At 38.9% G+C, this 18,757-nt stretch overlaps 1 pseudogene; it reads right to left on the bottom strand.

The window, feature by feature from the left end:
* Positions 1-675: 675 nt before the first annotated feature.
* Positions 676-14,388, bottom strand: LOC148773457 (prefoldin subunit 4 pseudogene; annotated as a pseudogene).
* Positions 14,389-18,757: the final 4,369 nt, after the last annotated feature.

Here is an 18,757-nt window from a genome sequence, read left to right as displayed (position 1 = left end):
TAATGTATATATTATATTCCATTATTCCCTTCCATGCATGTGCCCCACATATTTTTAACCAGTCTTCCATTGTTGGACATTAAGTATGTTTGCTGTTTTTCTCTGTTGTTAATAATATTCTGTTGAACATGTGTAGATTTTAATATATATCCATGTATATATTTCTTCAGTTCAGTTCAGTTCAGTTCAGTCGCTCAGTCGTGTCCGACTCTCCGCGACCCCATGAATCACAGCACGCCAGGCCTCCCTGTCCATCACCAACTCCCGGAGTACACTCAAACTCATGTCCACAGAGTCGGTGATGCCATCCAGCCATCTCATTCTCCGTCGTCCCCTTCTCCTCCCGCCCCCAACCTTTCCCAGCATCAGAGTCTTTTCCAATGAGTCAACTCGTCGCATGAGGTGGCCAAAGTATTGGAGTTTCAGCTTTAGCATATTTCTTAGGATGTGGTTTTTAGATGTGGAATTTCTGGGTCAAAAGAAATGTTTAGTTTTTCATTTTAAACAATATTCAGTTGTATTAAACAAAATTTTAAAAGTATACTGGGACTTCTCTGGCAGTTCAGTGGTTAGGACTCCATGCTTCTACTACAGGGGGCTGGAGTTCCATCCCTGGTAGGGGAACTAAGATCCTGCAAGCCATGGGTATGGGCAAAAAAAAAAAGTATAGAACATTTAATCATCAGCTTTAAGGTTTATGTTGCTCCTAATTTTGGCATGTAATTGAACTTTCCAATCTGCTCACACTTGCTGAATTGATTCCACTATGTATTCTAAGATGTCATTTTCCTCTTGCAAATTTTTCTTTGCTTCTTCTAACATTTATGGTGTTTCTTCTTGAAAGTGGTGAAAGCATTGCCAATGGGATAAGGTGTCATTAGGCCGTCATCCACCAGCCTGATGTCATCACAAGCATCTTCTACATTTTGGAATTGTTTCTTTATCCCTTCTTTTTCTTCCTTTAGTTCTGGGCTTCTAGTTAATCTGCGCAAATTTATTATCTCTTGTTGATTTTCAAAAGTAATAGTGATATCTTTTGTAAGGTCCAGTGAACTAGTAGCACTCACTCCATGAATCTGTGAAGATTAAATGTGATAATCCAGGTGAAGTGCCCATCTTGATGATAAACGCAGTCAAAGGGACCTTTGGCTTTGCAGATCCTAAGGGCAAGGCCTTGGTTGTGGGGTCCTCAGACTCCCCCAGGAGTACTCTCAGCCAAAGAAAAGGTGATCTAAGGCCCACTGAGAGTCTTGGCAATGGTGCTCCATCTTGGTTGATTGGGGACCTCATCCCACATTGACCCTCAGCTGCATATTGTTAGCATCCCACGCCCCCCAACACCCCGTGGCCAACCCCCAGGCTCTGACTAAGAGCCTAGGACACCAAGTTCTCAATTCCCCCAGGAATGCTTATTTTTAAACCCTTTGAGGTATAATGCCTAACAGCTGCAAGAAAGATGATACCATTTATCAGCAGTGTCTGAGGGTGCCTGGTTTCATGCGTTACCACTAATCCTGAATATCATTATCTCTTTTTATCTCCTAGGTGAAAACTTTTCTGTTTAAATATTTTTTGTTTCATTACTATTTGGTGTTGAATGTTTCCCTGTATATTTATTAGTCACTAGTGTGAACGGTAATTGCATACCTTTTGCCCGTTTTTCTGCTACCAGGTGTTTATTTTAGTTCTCTTAGTATGTATTGTCTCTTCTTCTGTGTGTCTATTAACCCTTTGTCTGTTATATGGATTGCAAATTTTTTTTCATTTTGTAGTTCGCTTTTTAATTTTGTTTTTGATGTTTTTCTGCTATATAGAAGTTTTAAAATGCTCCTATAAGCTGTGTATGACTTGCTTTCCTCCCTTCAACCTGATATGACCAAAATGGAATCCTTGATCTAAGTTGGGTTAGTTTGATTTTTTTCCCTAAGAACTTGAATTTGAAACACTGAGACACTGGATCGCTTACATGATTGAAGAAGGCACTTAGAATGCTGGCATGATATTGCCACAGCCTCACGAAAATAACTGATATGGAAGAGGGAAATCTAAAGGATTTCAGAGAAAGTCACTTTGTCACTATAAGAATGAAACATATGTATAGAGAAAAGACGAAAGAGTGAAAGGACAGGAGCAATTTTGGACTGGAGGATACCAGACTGAACTGAGGTCTCAAGTAAAGTTCTATACTGAAAATAAGGGAATTGGTTGCAAGTTTTCATATTGAACACTGACAGCCCACAACCCTATTTTCTCTGTTCGCTCCCAAAACAGGGGCCCTAAAGATAAGAGATGAGAGAAATCTTCTCTGTGAAAACTGGTCCTAAACAAAACACACACACACACACACACACACATGCACACGTGTACATTTAGCTGTCTCCCACTGAAAGAGGTTCCTGATTTATGATGTATTTCACATACAGAAAATCTTATTTCCCAAATATAGAAATTCCAGTGAGACTTTTAGTAACTCACTAATAAATGTGAATGGATAGCAAATAACCACACATATTTAAGCAAAGACTGTAATATTAACCGATTCCTGGGTTGGGAAGTTACCCTGGAGAAGGGATAGGCTACCCACTTCAATATTCTTTGGCCACCTGGTGGCTCAGATGGTAAAGAATCCACCTGCAGTGTGGGAGAACTGAGTTTGATCCCTGGGTCGGGAAGATCCGCTGGAGGAGGGTATGGCAAGTCATTCCAGTATTCTTGCCTGGAGAATCCCCATGGACAGAGGAGCCTGGCGAGCTCTGGTGAGGAGTCCATGGGGTTGCAAAAAGTTGGACACGACTGAATGACTAAGCACTAATATTAACAGTAGAGTTCAAAATGAACAAAAGTAAAGAACTTGGAGAAAATAGAGATGACCCAGAGGGATGGGATGGGGAGGGAGGTGGAAGGGGAATTCAGGATGGGGAACACATGTACACTCATGCCGGATTTAAGTCAATGTATGGCAAAACTGATACAATATTATAAAGTAAAATAAATTAATTAAATTAATTAAAAAAAAACCTTTAAATGACACTGTAATTTATATCCTCTGACAATCAGAGAAAATCCCATCACTGAACATGAACAGGATGCTATTTTAAAGGAATATTCTGAAAACAAGGTAGAGCTCCTGGAAATTAAATATGTAATTGCTGATGTGAAAATTTAATGAAAGATTGGAAGATAAATTTGAGCAAATCTCAGTGAAATAGAAGAAAAAGGGGAAAAGGGAATACAAGGGAATAAAAGCAAAAAAAATAGACAATCATTACAAGAAGTCAAACATCCAACTAACTAAAGCTTTAGAAAGAAAGAATAGTGAAGCCATAGACAAGGAAATTATAAAGTGTATGACACAACTTCCTGGAACTGAAGGATATGCGTTTCTAGATCAAAGAACCCATTAAGTGTTCAGCACAATAAATTGGAAAAATTATCCATACTAGGTACATCATCATGAAATTATGCAAAATCATAGCTAAAGATTGGATGCTAAATGTTCCATGGAGAAAAAAAAAAAAACTGGTCACATATTAGAGAACAGGAATCAAAATGGCATCGACCTTCTTAAAAATAACAGTAGAACTAGGAAAAAATGGAGATGGCATCCACTTCTAAAATTGGCAGATAGACAATCAGAATAATCTATAGAGTACATCTAAAAAGTCAGATGCAATATAGAAGTCATATTAATAAAGCACAAAAGAACTAGAGAAAAATCCTAATTCTAAGAGAAGAGGAGAATGAAGAGGGAATCCCGACATTCAAAGTGACTTTGGCTCTAGCATATTTTCCACTCTGAAAGAAACAGCCTCGAAATTGATCTACATTTTGGGTATCATCCTGGGATGAAGAGAAAGAAAGTCAAAGAGTCATGTCCGACTCTTTGCAACCCTGTTGACAGTAGTCCACCAGGCTCCTCTGTACATGGGATTCTCCAGGCAAGAGTGCTGGAGCAGGCTGCCATTTCCTTCTCCAAGGGATCTTCCTGACCCAGGGATTTAACTCAGGTCTCCTACATTGCAGGCAGATTATTTACCATCTGAGCCACCCCAGGCCTATGGGATGAGGAGGAGGATGATCAAATCTCAGGATCCTCCTAGGGGGAAAGATTGAATAAATTACCACCCACTCTAATTCTTGGGGTGAAGGTGAATTAGAAGTAAATTAGACCATAAACGGTCCTGGGTGGTCTGGACAAACCTTAAGTATCTATTAAGATGTTCCTGCAATAGCAGTGCCCACAGGCTCCTGCTGTAAGCAAACAAAAATTCTTCCGTAAAAAAAAGCTATCATTCTAGGCTTCATGTAATTCCTGCTAATAAAGTTTCTTATCAAATATTGAGAAAACAGGCAACTGTAACTAGATACATAAGGAAACAGGACACCAAGAACAAGAATCAACAGAAACCATAGGCAATAGAAACATATCAAATGTGATAGGCAAAATTCTAAGAACATAGCTCCTTAGAGGTCCCCCAAATTCTGTCCCCAGCTATTCAATCAAACATTAATCTAGGTGCTGCTGTAGAGGGATTTTGCAGATATAATTAAGGTCTTAAATCAGTTGACTTTAAGATAAGGAGATTATCCTCTGTGGGCCTGACTTAATCAGACCCACAGAGGACAATTTATTGGACTGTTTCTATTGAAAGGATTTGAAGCATGCATGAGCGGGATTTGGCACAGGGAAAATCTCTGTTGCTGGCTTTGAAGGTGAAGAAAGCCACATGGCCAGGAATGCACAGTATCTGGGAACAAGTGTGCCCCCTAGCTAATAGTAAACACTGAAAGAGCCAACTCAGTCCTATACAATGGCAAGAAATGTAATTCTGCCACAACAATGTCAAGTTGGAAGAAGACTCTCAGCTGCAGATGAGAATGCAGCTTGCCCAAACCCTTGATTTTAGCTTTGTGAAACCCCAAGCAAAGAATTCTGCCTGAATTTCTGACAGGCAGAACTGTGGGCTAGTAATTGGTTGTGGAATTAAATGACTAAATTTGTAGCAATTTGTTATGCAACAGTAGGAAAATCATAATCAACAAAGACCTGAGAAATTGGAACAATCTGTAATCAACTATAAAAGAGCTATGCTTGCTATATTTAAAGAAATAAAAGAAAAGCTTTAAAAGATCAACATGAAACATGAAGCCATGAAATTTGTCACAGAGTTCTACAGTCATCCATGGTAGAGTGATCAGGATGAGATTTACTTTCCTGGCTTAAGCAACTAGAAAACTGGATAAAATAAACGAATCAGCTTTTCAGGCTGGACAACAGGAAGCATATGACTATTATCATAAGGAGAAAAGAAATAAATGAGGCGATCCCTCAAATTGCTCCAACGTATGGCTGGGAGGTGTTTCTAAGCTACAATGCAGAGGGAAGGGGGAGCCAAACACAGCCTTGTGGTGTTGCTGAATTGAAAAGCTAAAGAACAAGATTCAGGGAGGTCAGTGCAGCTGGTAATCACGGGATAGAGTAGCAGAGAGGAGAAAGCTGCAGAGAGAGAACTCCAGAGATCTGTAAAGGTGTTCCCTTGAGCTATCAGCTTATTATTCCTGTGCATGCATGAGAGGAAACTACCAGGCACAGGAAATAGAATCGCGTAAAGCACTAGACTGGACAATTTTCAAAGCTCCCATAGGGATGGGAATATTCTGTGTTCTCACCAGCCAGAGTGAAAAACTTTATCACACAAAAGACATTGGTTAGAGTTGACAGGAAGATAGCACCATGGTAGAGAAGATATATTAGATCTTGAGTCAAGGACACTCCAAGAAGGTTTAAAGGCTCCTTGACATTGGTCTTGGCAATGACATTTTTTATATGACACCAAAAGTGCAAGCAACAAATGCAAAAATGAACAAGTGGGATGACATCAAACTAAAGAGCTTCTGGGAAAAAAAAAAGAAGCAATTAGCAAAATGAAAAGGCAACCTATGGAATGGGAGAAAAACATTTGCAAACCATCTATTTGATAAGGGGTTAATATCCAAAATATGGAAGGAGCTCATACAACTCAATAACAGAAACAAAAAACCCCCAATGAATCAGATTTTAAATGGGCAAAGGACTCAGAAAATGTACAAATGACTGATGAGTATGTGAAAAGTTGTTCAACATCACTAATCTTCAGGGAAATGAAAATCAACACAATAATGAGGTATGACCTCATACCCATTCAAGTGGCTATTGACAAAAGGCAAAATGTAAGTGCTGATGAAGCTGTGGATGTGAAGGGTTCCTTCAACACTGTTGGTGGAAATGTAAATTTTCACAGCCACTATGGGAAACAGTATGGAGATTCCTCAAAAAAACTAAAAATAAAAACACCATATGATCCAGCAATCCCACTTCTAGGTGTACATCTTAAGGAAATTAAAACACTATCTGAAAAAGATATCCATACCCCTACGTTCATTGCAATATTATTCACAATAGCCAAAACTTACACACAACCTAAATGTCCCTTGATGGATGAATGGATAAGTAGAGTGTGAGATATACAAAATGTGAGACACACATACACATACACACAAGGATATTATTCAACCATGAAAAAGAAGGAAATCCTGCTATTTGTGACAACACGATGGACCTTGAGGGCATTATGCTAAGTGAAATAAGACAAAGAAAGAAAAATACTGTATAGTCTTACTTATATGCAGAATCTAAAATGCTGAACTTATAGAGAATAGAGTGGTGGTTGCAGGAGCTGGAGGGTAGGGCAAATGGGCAGATGTTGGTCAAAGGGTACAAACCCTCAACTAAATAAAATATGAATAGTTCTGGTGATCTGATATACAGAATGGTGACTATAATTAGAAATACTGTATTATTATATACTTGAGAATTGCTGAGAGTAGATTGTAAGTATTCTCTCCACAGAAAATAAGTGTGCAATTATATGAGGGGATGGAGGTGTTAACCTTATTGTAGCATCTTGCAATATATATGTGTATCAAGTCATCACATTGTAAACCTTGAACTCACATATGTTATGTGTCAGTAATATCTCAAAAAAGCTGTGGGGGGAATGTAAAAAATAATATCTCAATAAAGCTGTGGGGGGAATGTAAAAAATATAGTTAAACAGACAAACAAAACAACATATGCTGTCTACAAAAGATGAATTTTAAATGGATATTCACAAGTAGACTGAAAGTTAAAAGATGGAAAACAATATATAAATAATGCTATAAGAAATTGGGATTGATTATATCAATACAGTTCAAGACAAACAGTTTTATTAGTGAGAAAGGTGGGCATTTCTTAATGATAATAGACAATACCTCAGGAGGAAATAATAATTCTAACTCTGCATATGCCTAAAATACAGCCAAAATGTCATTAAAACAAATTTGACTATATTAGAGAAGAAGATAAACCCCCTAACATAATCAGAGATAAATACCCTGTCTCAATAATTGATAGAACTAGATGAAAAATAACTAAACATATAGAAGATTTGTAAAATGCTATCAACCACATCAACCTAATTGGCATTTATAAAATGTAACATCAAACAATTGCAGAGTATACATTCTTTTTAAATACATATGAAATGTGTACTAAGATAGACATATACAAGGACATCAATCAAATTTCAATAAATTTCAGAAGTTTGTTTTGTAAGTTTATTTTTCTGATTACAGTGAAATTAGATATACATTGAAATACTAAAACTAGAAGAGCCCTAATTATTTGGAAATAAAGCAACATATTTGTAAATAATTCATAGTACAAATAAGAAATCAAAAGGTAGATAATATTTCAAATGGAAAGAAAATGAAAATACAAAACAACAAAGTTTGTGATTGGCAACTAAAGCATGCTTGGAAGGAAATTTATAATAAATGTTCATATTACAGAGAAAGAATGAGAAAAAATAATTGTTACATTTATATCTTATGATCTTAGAAAAACAATACCAAACTGAATCCAGTTAGTAGAATGAAAAGAAATTATAAAGAGCAGACATCATGAAATAAAAAAATTTAAAAACAACACAAAAAGCTTACTAAGTCAAATGCTAGTTTTTGAAGAAGTTAATAAAATTGATGAAACCCTAGCAAAACTGACTTTAAAAAAACAGAATTAAATCAAATAACCAGTACTAGGAATGAAGGGGCAGTTATCCCTATAGGTTCTGCAGATGTCAACAGGGAAATGTTATGCCAGTACATTAGACAAGTGAGAAAAAATGCACTTGAAAAACAAAACAATCAAAACTGATACAAGATGAAATAGAAAATCTGAATGCCTTATACCTGTCAAAATAATTGAACTTATTAGAAACATCTACACAAACAAAATCCCTGTCTCAGATTATCTCACTGGTAAATTCTATTGAACATATCAAAAAGAAATAAGAACAATTTTATACAAAGTCTTTCAGAAAATAGAATAACCCTGATACCAAAACTTGTTAAAGGTATTCTACCAGGAGGACAAATTCAAAAATTTGTATCAAACATTAGCAACTGTATCTAATATGTAAAATAGAAAATACATTTTGACTGAGTGGAATTATCCTAGCCTAGAAGGTAAAAATCGGAGAAGGCAATGGCAAGCCATTCCAGTACTCTTGCCTGGAAAATCCCATGGATGGAGGAGCCTGGTGGGCTGCAGTCCGTGGGGTTGCTATGGGTCGGACACGACTGAGCGACTTCACTTTCACTTTTCACTTTTACACATTGGAGAGGGTAATGGCAACCCACTCCAGTGTTCTTGCCTGGAGAATCCCAGGGATGGGGGAGCCTGGTGGGCTTCCGTCTACGGGGTCACACAGAGTCGGACATGACAGAAGTGACTTAGCAGCAGCAGCAGAAGGTAAAAATAGTCCATGTAATTCATATGTAATAACAGAAAATAAAGATTAAATGTTGAAAAATTATATTTCATAAAAATTAAAAATTTCTCCTCTTCACAAGATACCATTAAGAAAATGAAGAGGCAAGAGATAAGCTGGGTACTATGTTTATCATAGTCCCCAGGTTTCCTGTAAAAACTGCAAGCATACCTGAGGTATAATTCCTTAAAGGCATGGGAGTATTTCTCTGATTCTCTCTCACCTATGTGACTCCCGAAAGGGCTTTCTAACCTGAGCTCTTACATGCTCAGCCTCCAAACTTCACTGCAGAAATCAAAGCATGTTCGAAAGACCTCAGAAGCCTGCCTCCTCCCAAGAGTCATAACCGACCCCTACTTCTGTGCCACTGCATGGACTAGAAGGCCTGATGACCCGGGCACAGGGAGTTGCTAACCCTGGCATGGTTTACTCACCTGCTATGGCTTCTTGAGACTATTAATATCCTTTGTTGTGCTGCTCAGTGAAGTATCCAGGAGATTATGTTTTGTGCTACAAACAAAAACTATAGGTTCAAAAAGCAGTTTTTAAAACTTTGGACACGACTGAGTGACTAAGCACAGCACAGCACAGAACAACTATTTAGCCAATATGCTATGATCTTCAGTTCAGTTCAGTTGCTCAGTCGTGTCCGACTCTTTGCGACCCCATGAATCATAGCACGCCAGGCCTCCCTGTCCATAACCAACTCCCGGAGTTCACACAAACTCATATCCATCGAGTCGGTGATGCCATCCAGCCATCTCATTCTCTGTCGTCCCCTTCTCCTCCTGCCCCCAATCCCTCCCAGCATCAGAGTCTTTTCCAGTGAGTCAACTTTTCACATGAGGTGGCCAAAGTATTGGATCTTCAGTTCAGTTCAGTTCAGTCGCTCAGTCGTGTCCGACTCTCCGCGACCCCATGAATCACAGCACGCCAGGCCTCCCTGTCCCTCACCAACTCCCGGAGTACACTCAAACTCATGTCCACAGAGTCGGTGATGCCATCCAGCCATCTCATTCTCTGTCATCCCCTTCTCCTCCCGCCCCCAACCTTTCCCAGCATCAGAGTCTTTTCCAGTGAGTCAACTCGCCGCATGAGGTGGCCAAAGTATTGCAGTTTCAGCTTTAGCATCAGTCCCTCCAATGAACACCCAGGATCGATCTCCTTTAGAATGGACTGGTTGGATCTCCTTGCAGTATAAGGGATTCTCAAGAGTCTTCTCCAACACCACAGTTCAAAAGCATCGATTCTTCGGCAATCAGCTTTCTTCACAGTCCAACTCTCACATCCATACATGACCATGGGAAAAACCATTGCCTTGACTAGACGGACCTTGGTTGGCAAAGTAATGTCTCTGCTTTTTAATATACTATCAAGGTTGGTCATAACTTTCCTTCCAAGGAGCAAGCGTCTTTTAATTTCATGGCTGCAATCAGCATCTGCAGTGATTTTGGAGCCCCCAAAAATAAAATCTGACACCGTTTCCACTGTTTTTCCATCTATTTCCCATGAAGTGATGGGACCAGATGCCATGATCTTTGTTTTCTGAATGTTGAGCTTCAAGCTAACCTTTTCACTCTCCTCTTTCACTTTCATCAAGAGGTTTTTGAGTTCCTCTTCACTTTCTGCCATAAGGGTGGTGTCATCTGCATATCTGAGCTTATTGATATTTCTCCCGGCAATCTTGATTCCAGCTTGTGCTTCTTCTAGCCCAGCGTTCCTCATGATGTACTCTGCATATAAGTTAAATAAGCAAGGTGACAATATACAACCTTGACGTACACCTTTTCCTATTTGGAACCAGTCTGTTGTTCCATGTCCAGTTCTAACTGTTGCTTCCTGACCTGCATACAGGTTTCTCAAGAGGCAGGTCAGGTGGTCTGGGATTCCCACCTCTTTCAGAATTTTCCATAGTTTATTGTGATCGACACAGTCAAAGGCTTTGGCATAGTCAATAAAGCAGAAATAGATGTTTTTCTGAAACTCTCTTGCTTAGTATAGTAATTAATTCCCTGGCATAACCCACCATAGAGGCATTCTCTGTAGGCTGAAGGACAATGTAATATGAGAAACCAATGCCCTGGACAAACAGATACTTAATTTTTGGGTGGGGTGGTGGTAGTAATCTTAAAGGTGAATCTCCATAGGCAGTTATTGGGGACAGGGCTGTTTGTCAATTGCAACGAAGAGCAGAGGAAGAGTTGGGCTTGGCTGATGCTAGGAAAGCTTCATGGGTCTCTGTAACAAATCACAAGTTTGTAGTGTGAACGTTTGGACAATGAAATCATGTGGCAAGAAAGATTTCTTGGATCTATAACAAGGACATACTGCAAAGAGCTGTAAAATCAGCCCCAATACTCTTATTCTCAGGGTACGTGTAACAGGCAAAAGCCAAGGTGGGGCCTTCTGCTGTACAAATGGTGGAAAGCAGAGAGGAAGTAGGTCACCAGGCAGTGGGCAACCAAGAGGAAATCTGTGTCTAGACTGTCTAGTTCTCTGTTGTAACTCTGACATCTTCAAGGCACTCTTTCATCTCTCTAAAAGGTTTAGCATGGTATGGTTTTCAGAGCCAGTGGCCGTAGCATCCAGGCAGGTATCATGTAAGAACCAGATCTAGCTGCTTCTTAGGGAAGCATGCCTAAGCAGGTGGTATTTATGGAACAAGCTGAATGTACTCATGAAGAGTACTCTGTGCTGGGCACTGTGCTAAACTGCAGTTTCCAGGCAAAAATTGTCTTAAGTCTTGTGAAAGCCCGCAGATAGAAGAACTCATTATTCCCATTTTACAGATGAGAAACTGATGTTCAGAGGAAATAAATGAATGTCTAAGATCACACAGCCTGTCAGTGGTGAACTGCTGTCTTGAACTCAGTCCATCTAATTCTGTTGTTATGATTATCTGGATGGCCTCTTACCAGTCCTCTATGAAAAGAGACAGCAGAGGGTGGTCTTTGAGCATCCAATGGACAAGCAAAAATCTCAAGTGTTGACGCTCACAAAGGAGGGTGAATAATTATAGTTCATAAAAATTAATCTCAGATTTCCACTATATGTAATGTGACACCATGACAACTGTTTTGAACTTAATACAGTGCGTGAATGTATCTATAAGAACTGTGTTTTCTTTTCTTTTTTAAATTTCAGTATAGTTGATTTATAATGTGTTAATTTCTGCTGCACAGCAAAGCGATTCAGTTGTATATATATGTTCAGTTTTACATATATATATGGAAAACAATCACTGGAGACTATCTGCCTCTTGTTGGCTTACAAAATCAAATATCCCGAGAACTTTTTCTTCTTAGAGGAAACCATGAATGTGCCAGCATCAATAGAATTTATGGATTTTATGATGATTATAAAAAAAGATATAACATTAAACTATGGAAAACTTTTGCAGACTGCTTTAACTGTTTACCGATAGCAGCCATCGTGGATGAGAAAATATTCTGCTGTCATGGAGGTATATCACCAGATCATCAATCTACAGAGTGGATTCGGCAAATTATGCAAACAACTGATATACCAGATCAAGGTTTTCTTTGTGATCTTTTGTGGTCTGACACCGATAAAGTTGTCTTAAGCTGGGGTGAAAATGACAGAGGAGTGTCCTTCACATTTGGTACAGAAGTGGTTGCAAAATTTCTCCATAAGCATGACTTGGATCATATATATATATATATATATATATATATAAATTATTTTTCATTTTCTTTTCCATTATGGTTTATCACAGGATATTGAACACAGTTCCCTGTGCTATAGAATAGGACCTTGTTGCTTATCCATTCACTATTTAATAATTTGTATCTGCTTACCTCAAACTCACAATCCTTCCACCCTCCATCTCCCTATGCATTTTTTTTTTTTAGTTCATCACTTGGAACAGAATTTATGCATGGAATATATTTATACTTTTAAAAGCTTTATTCAACTACTTAAAATTTTACAGTGCCCTATAAAACATATGATCATTAGATTCATTGGTGTTTCATTGAAAATGAGATTGATAATTGTATTTAAAATGAAACACATTAACAAATCAATTCATGGGGAATTCCCTGGCAATCTAGTGGTTAGGACTCGGCACTTTAACTGTCAGGGCTCGAGTTCAATCTATGGTTGGGGAACTAAGATCCCATAAGTAGCGCAGCACACAAGAAGTTTGAAAAAAGAAATAAATTATTTCATTAATATTTAATAATCATTAGGAGCTGCTTAAATTGTCTGCCTTAAGGCCAGAGAGAGTGGCTTATATGTAATATTCCTATTTATGTTTTCGTAAGAGAGGATAAAAGGACACATTCTATAGGAAGCATCATGGCACTATGTAACTAATAATCCCTGCTTCAAGTCTACTTTGGGAAATGAGGCCGGGTATAGATAATAAATGAAATCAACATGACCATAATTTCCACTGTATACCTGTTTAATCTTTCTTCTATCCCACCTCACTCTTCCTGTAAAACTCTCTGCTCCATTAAGTTCATGCCAATTGCTGTGCAGCCCTCTCCTTCCCATCCCCACTGATATCTCCTTCTGATCTGTAGACATTCCCCTTTCTGAATGAAGCTTCCCTGGTGGCTCAGATGGCAAAGAATCTGCCTGCAAGGCAGGAGACCTGGGTTCCAACCCTGGGTCAGGAAGATCCCCTGGAGAAGAACATGGCTACCCACTCCAGTATTCTTGCCTGGAGAATTCCACGGACAGAAGAACCTCGAGGGCTACAGTCTATAGGGTCACAGAGTCACACATGACTGAGCGACCAACATTTTCTGTACCCCTGCCCAGTCATCATGTTCAGCTCCACCTCAGCTACCACCATCACTCTGGGAAGTCAACATGCCTAGAATGCCCCCAGCCAACTTTCTGGTCTCAAACCCTTACTTCTTCAGAGCCAATGAGGAATTCCTCTTTCCCCCCTCCCCCAACTCAACCCCTGGTACTTACCCTACCCCACCAGGGCAATCCCCACAAAGTTATCATGAGAAACCACTCCTCTGTAATCCGTTTCAAGCCCCCCGACACTGACCACTTCCTCTATCCCTCCAGCTCTCTGTGGACTCATCTTCTCTTGGATGCCTCACAGACACCTTCAACTCAACAGATTACAACTGAGAGGAGCCAGAAGCACACCCATATATTTAAGTCCTTTAATATAAAACACGTGCAAGTGTTAACAGCACAGGGCTTCTTGGGCCATGGGCGATTTTGGCAATGAATAAGCCAGTGTAGACTCTCTCCAGATTCTGGGACTCAGGTATCAGCAGTCTTTCCCGCATCAGAACATTTCATGAACCTGAGATTTGGCATCATTGTCAAAGATGTGATGGGTCTGCGGGTGGTTGTCCATTGCCCTGTGAATCCTGCAGTTGCTCTGGGTCTCATTGCTCACCAGCTTCAGAACGTTGGAAGACACGTACTTGAGAATGGCAGAGAGGAAAATCTGGGTGGCCGAGTTCTGGTTCTGGGCAGCCTGGTTTTCCTGGAGGAGGTGATCCACATGGCTCTTGGAGAACTGCAGCTTGGTTCTCATGGTACAGGGGAGTGTATGCTTCCTAAGCCCATCGGAGCTGTGATAGCTTCTATTTCCAGACATGATGTTTTGCTCTATTGACCTAGCTTAATTGTTTAGCTGGCCTGAGCTTTTCAAGACACCAGTCACCAGTGCTCGTTCCTGCCAACTCTGTCCCCAGTACTCCAGCCGCTTACTGGTCAGGGAGTAGCCTTTGTGACACCATAGACATTGGGTGTCATTGGTATCCACTGGGCCCTGATCCGTCCTCAACCTAGAAATGTACATGTTAGGTTATCGTAATGACTGGATCAGAATATAACACTGACATGCCATCCAGAATGGTTGATAATACTTAATGTGGGTGAGGATGTAGAGCAACTAGAACTCTCCTACATAGCTGGTGATGTGGGAAATAGTTACAACCACTATGGGAAAAAGTCCAACAGTTTCTTATGAAACTAACTAATATACACCTACTTGATGATCCAGCCATTCTTCTGGATATTTATTCAAGAAAAATAAAATTATATTTACACACACACACACACACAATGTGCACTAGAGTGGTTACATCCCTTTTATTCATAAAATTCCAAACTGGAAATAGCTCAGGTATTCACTAACAGAAAAATGGATAAACAAACCATGATATCTTCATGCATTCAGCAAAACAAAAACAAAAATTCAAACTACTGAAACACATAATCACATGGATGGATTTCATAGATACTGTGTTGAATGTAGAACCCAGACACAAAAGAGTACATACTATATATATATATATATATGTTTATGTACATGAAATATTTATTATGTGTATATGTTTCAGTTCAGTTCAGTTGCTCAGTCATGTCCGGCTCTTTGAGATCCCATGAACTGCAGCACGCCAGGCCTCCCTGTCCATCACCAACTCCCGGAGTTTACCCAAACTCATGTCCATTGAGTCGGTGATGCCATCCAACCATCTCAACCTCTGTCGTCCCCTTCTCCTCCTGCCTGCAATCTTTCCCAGCATCAGGGTCTTTTCAAATCAGTCAGCTCTTCGCATCAGGTGGTCAAAGTATTGGAGTTTCAGCTTCAACATCAGTCCTTCCAATGAACACCCAGGACTGATCTCCTTTAGGATGGACTGGTTGGATCTCCTTGCAGTCCAAGGGACTCTCAAGAGTCTTCTCCAACACCACAGTTCAAAAGCATCAATTCTTTGGTGCTCATCTTTCTTTATAGTCCAACTCTCACATCCATACATGACCACTGGAAAAACCATAGCCTTGACTAAACGGACATTTGCTGACAAAGTTATGTCTCTGCTTTTTAATATGCTGTCTAGGTTGGTCATAACTTTCCTTCCAAGGAGTAAACGTCTTTTAATTTCATGGCTACAATCAGCATCTTCAGTGATTTTGGAGGACAAAGAAATAAAGTCAGCCACTGTTTCCCCATCTATTTGCCATAAGTGATGGGACTAGATGCCATGATCTTAGTTTCCTGAATATTGAGCTTTAAGCCAACTTTTTCACTCTCCTCTTTCACTTTCATCAAGAGGCTCTTCAGTTCTTCTTCACCTTCTGCCATAAGGGTGGTGTCATCTGTATATCTGAGGTTATTGATATCTCTCCTGGCAATCTTGATTCCAGCTTGTGTTTCATCCAATCAGTGTTTCTCATGATGTGCAGGGTGACAACATACAGCCTTGACGTATTCCTTTTCCTGTTTGGAACCAGTCTGTTTTTCCATGTCCAGTTCTAACTGTTGCTTCCTGACCTGCATACAGTTTATGTACATGTATTTGTATATGTATATGAAGTTCTAGGTGAGTCAAATTCTGGTTGCCTTTAAGGTGGAGGAGGGGCAAAATTGATTGTGAAGGGAACTCTCTAGATATGGGTGTAGATTACATGGATATATCAATTTTTCCAAAATTGTGCAGTTGAAACATGTGTATTTTAATGTATGCCATTCTTAACGATAAAAGAAGTATACAAATGTTGCAATCAAGTCTCTTGGGAATTGGATAGGAGATATAGATGAAACAAAAATGGTAGAATGTTGACAGTTGTGGAAGCTAGATGATGGGTACATGAGGTTTCATGATTTTATTTTGCTTATTTTGTTTTTTATTTGAAATTTTCTGTAATTAAATTAAAGAAACAAAGGATGAAAGAATGAAAGAAAGAAGGTAGTCATTATTAATCCGTCATGGTATCCTCATCTTAGAATCTTTTTTAGTCTGTTACACACACACACACACACACACAGGTAACCAGAACAACTTACTCTTATATATTAAAGTGTTTAACTTCAGGTGGTAGGATTTGAGAGATTTTTAACTTCTTTCTATTTTTCTGTACCTTCCAAATATATAATTATGAATATGCATTTCTTTTATAATCAGAAAAGTAAACTATATGAAAATTTGAAAATATAATTTTCATTGAGTTTCTCCTGTATTGTTACTATGGTTTCAAAAATTCAACAGGCTTTACCACATTATCACTCTCAGGAAAAGCAATGCTGCTAATCGTATTATTTGTTAGCAAAAAAAGCTTTTGCCAAGGTATGAGCCTCCAGAGTACTTTTTTTGAGAAGATAAAAATGCAATACTGAACAGGAGATCTGCTTATTAGACATTGGGCATGCTTTCTGTAGAACCAAAATAACTCTTCAGAAATTTCCTGCCAAACTCACAGCTAAACTGTTATGCAAATGTAACTACATCTAAATTAAAAGTGTCGAGATGATACAGCCAACAGACTTTGAAGTATGATTGCTTTTGGTGGTGTAGGCAGAAAGGTTGAGATGTTTTCAAGTAAACAAGCTGTATCACACTTTATTTTGTTTTCTGTTTGGTTGGGGGTTTATAGTGTATGGGAAAATAAGTGAAAATAAAAAGAGTGAAACCTTCATAGAGCAAAACAAAAAACTGGACATGAACTTAATTGCAGGTGGAGTCTGTAAAAGCCTTAGAGCCTTACACAAAAAAAGGGATGATAGACTTTGTATTGTATATGTTGAAGTCTCATTATTTAGCTTTCTGTTTATATCTTGCCTCTCCAACTTGATCTTATTTATTTTCAAGCCTTTAATTTTGTATTGGCGTATAACCAATTAACAATGTTGTATTCGTTTCAGGTAGTTAGAGCAGCAAAGGGACTCAGTCATACATAACTGTGGATCCATTCTTCCCCAAACTCTCCTCCTAACCAGGCAGCCACATAACATTGAACAGAGTTCCTCCCAACTTAATTTTAACATCGATAGCCCCCAAGAGTGGAGAATCTATCTTTTACTTTTGGTTATTTGTCATTGGGCTATACGCTCTAAGAGGGCACACTCCATCTTCTTCATAGTTATACTCTTACCTAGCTCAGTGCCTGAGACATGCTAGGCATTCAATACTTGTTGAATAAATGAACGACTACTCCCAGTAACGTGTTATATGGTGCCTTGTCCATAGTAGACATTGAGTAGATATGTGTATTGAAGTAGTTATCCATTAATCCATTTATTCACCCCATGAATATTATTGAGTGCCTGCTATGTGACAGGCACTCTTCAAGGTACTAAGGACAGGACATTGAGCAAAATAACATTCCTGCTCCCACAGCACTTACATTCTAATGAAAAAATGACTATCTAGACAACATAACAGAATGTGATTTTTAGTCTTCATTGACAGAAATGACAACTTCTCTCCATTTTCAATGTTACCATACTGAACAACTCCTGGGTGCATTGGGCCAACATTTCACTTCTAGGACACTTCATGTTGGTAGGTGAATGTGATTAAGAGTGGTTAAAGGTGACACATATAAGCACACAAAATTATTGCAATTGGACTTTCCAAGATAACGCATGAAAATTGTTACAGAATATACTATTCTTAAAGACTGCATGCTATGAACAATGAGAGAGATGGTTTCCAAAAGAAACAAAGATTCCTTTTATTGACAAAAGATGAATTGTTCCACTATGACTCTCCTCTTTCCAATTTCCTGGTTAGTCAAGAATCAATCAATACTCCTTAGACAGTACCCATTTAAGGCTCTGACAAGTGTTATTTTTTTACAGGCCATTCTTTAAGCCTTTCATTAATGAAAAGCAGTAGTGTAGCATCTATCGCCAATTCTATTCTGTTTCCTGGCCTTGCTCAGTCTGGCCCTGATATTACAAACAGCTGAAATCAGTACATTGTGATACTATGCAAACGTGCCCTGGCAGACTGAGCTAAGAATAGTGTGTGCATTGGGCTAGTTCACTTTATTTGGTGTATGGATGAATTTGGCATTTTTAAAATACAGACACTTAAAAAATCTCTGCATTAGGAGTGTCTTTCCTTATGATGGTTAAATAAACCCAAATCTGTGGAATAACTTTAAACTTGCCG

This window comes from Moschus berezovskii, chromosome X (genome assembly GCF_049115385.1).
Source record: "Moschus berezovskii isolate FMDL1 chromosome X, NW_MosBer_1.0, whole genome shotgun sequence".
Taxonomy (NCBI): Eukaryota; Metazoa; Chordata; class Mammalia; order Artiodactyla; family Moschidae; genus Moschus; species Moschus berezovskii.
This window is presented reverse-complemented; position numbering and strand designations above follow the sequence as displayed.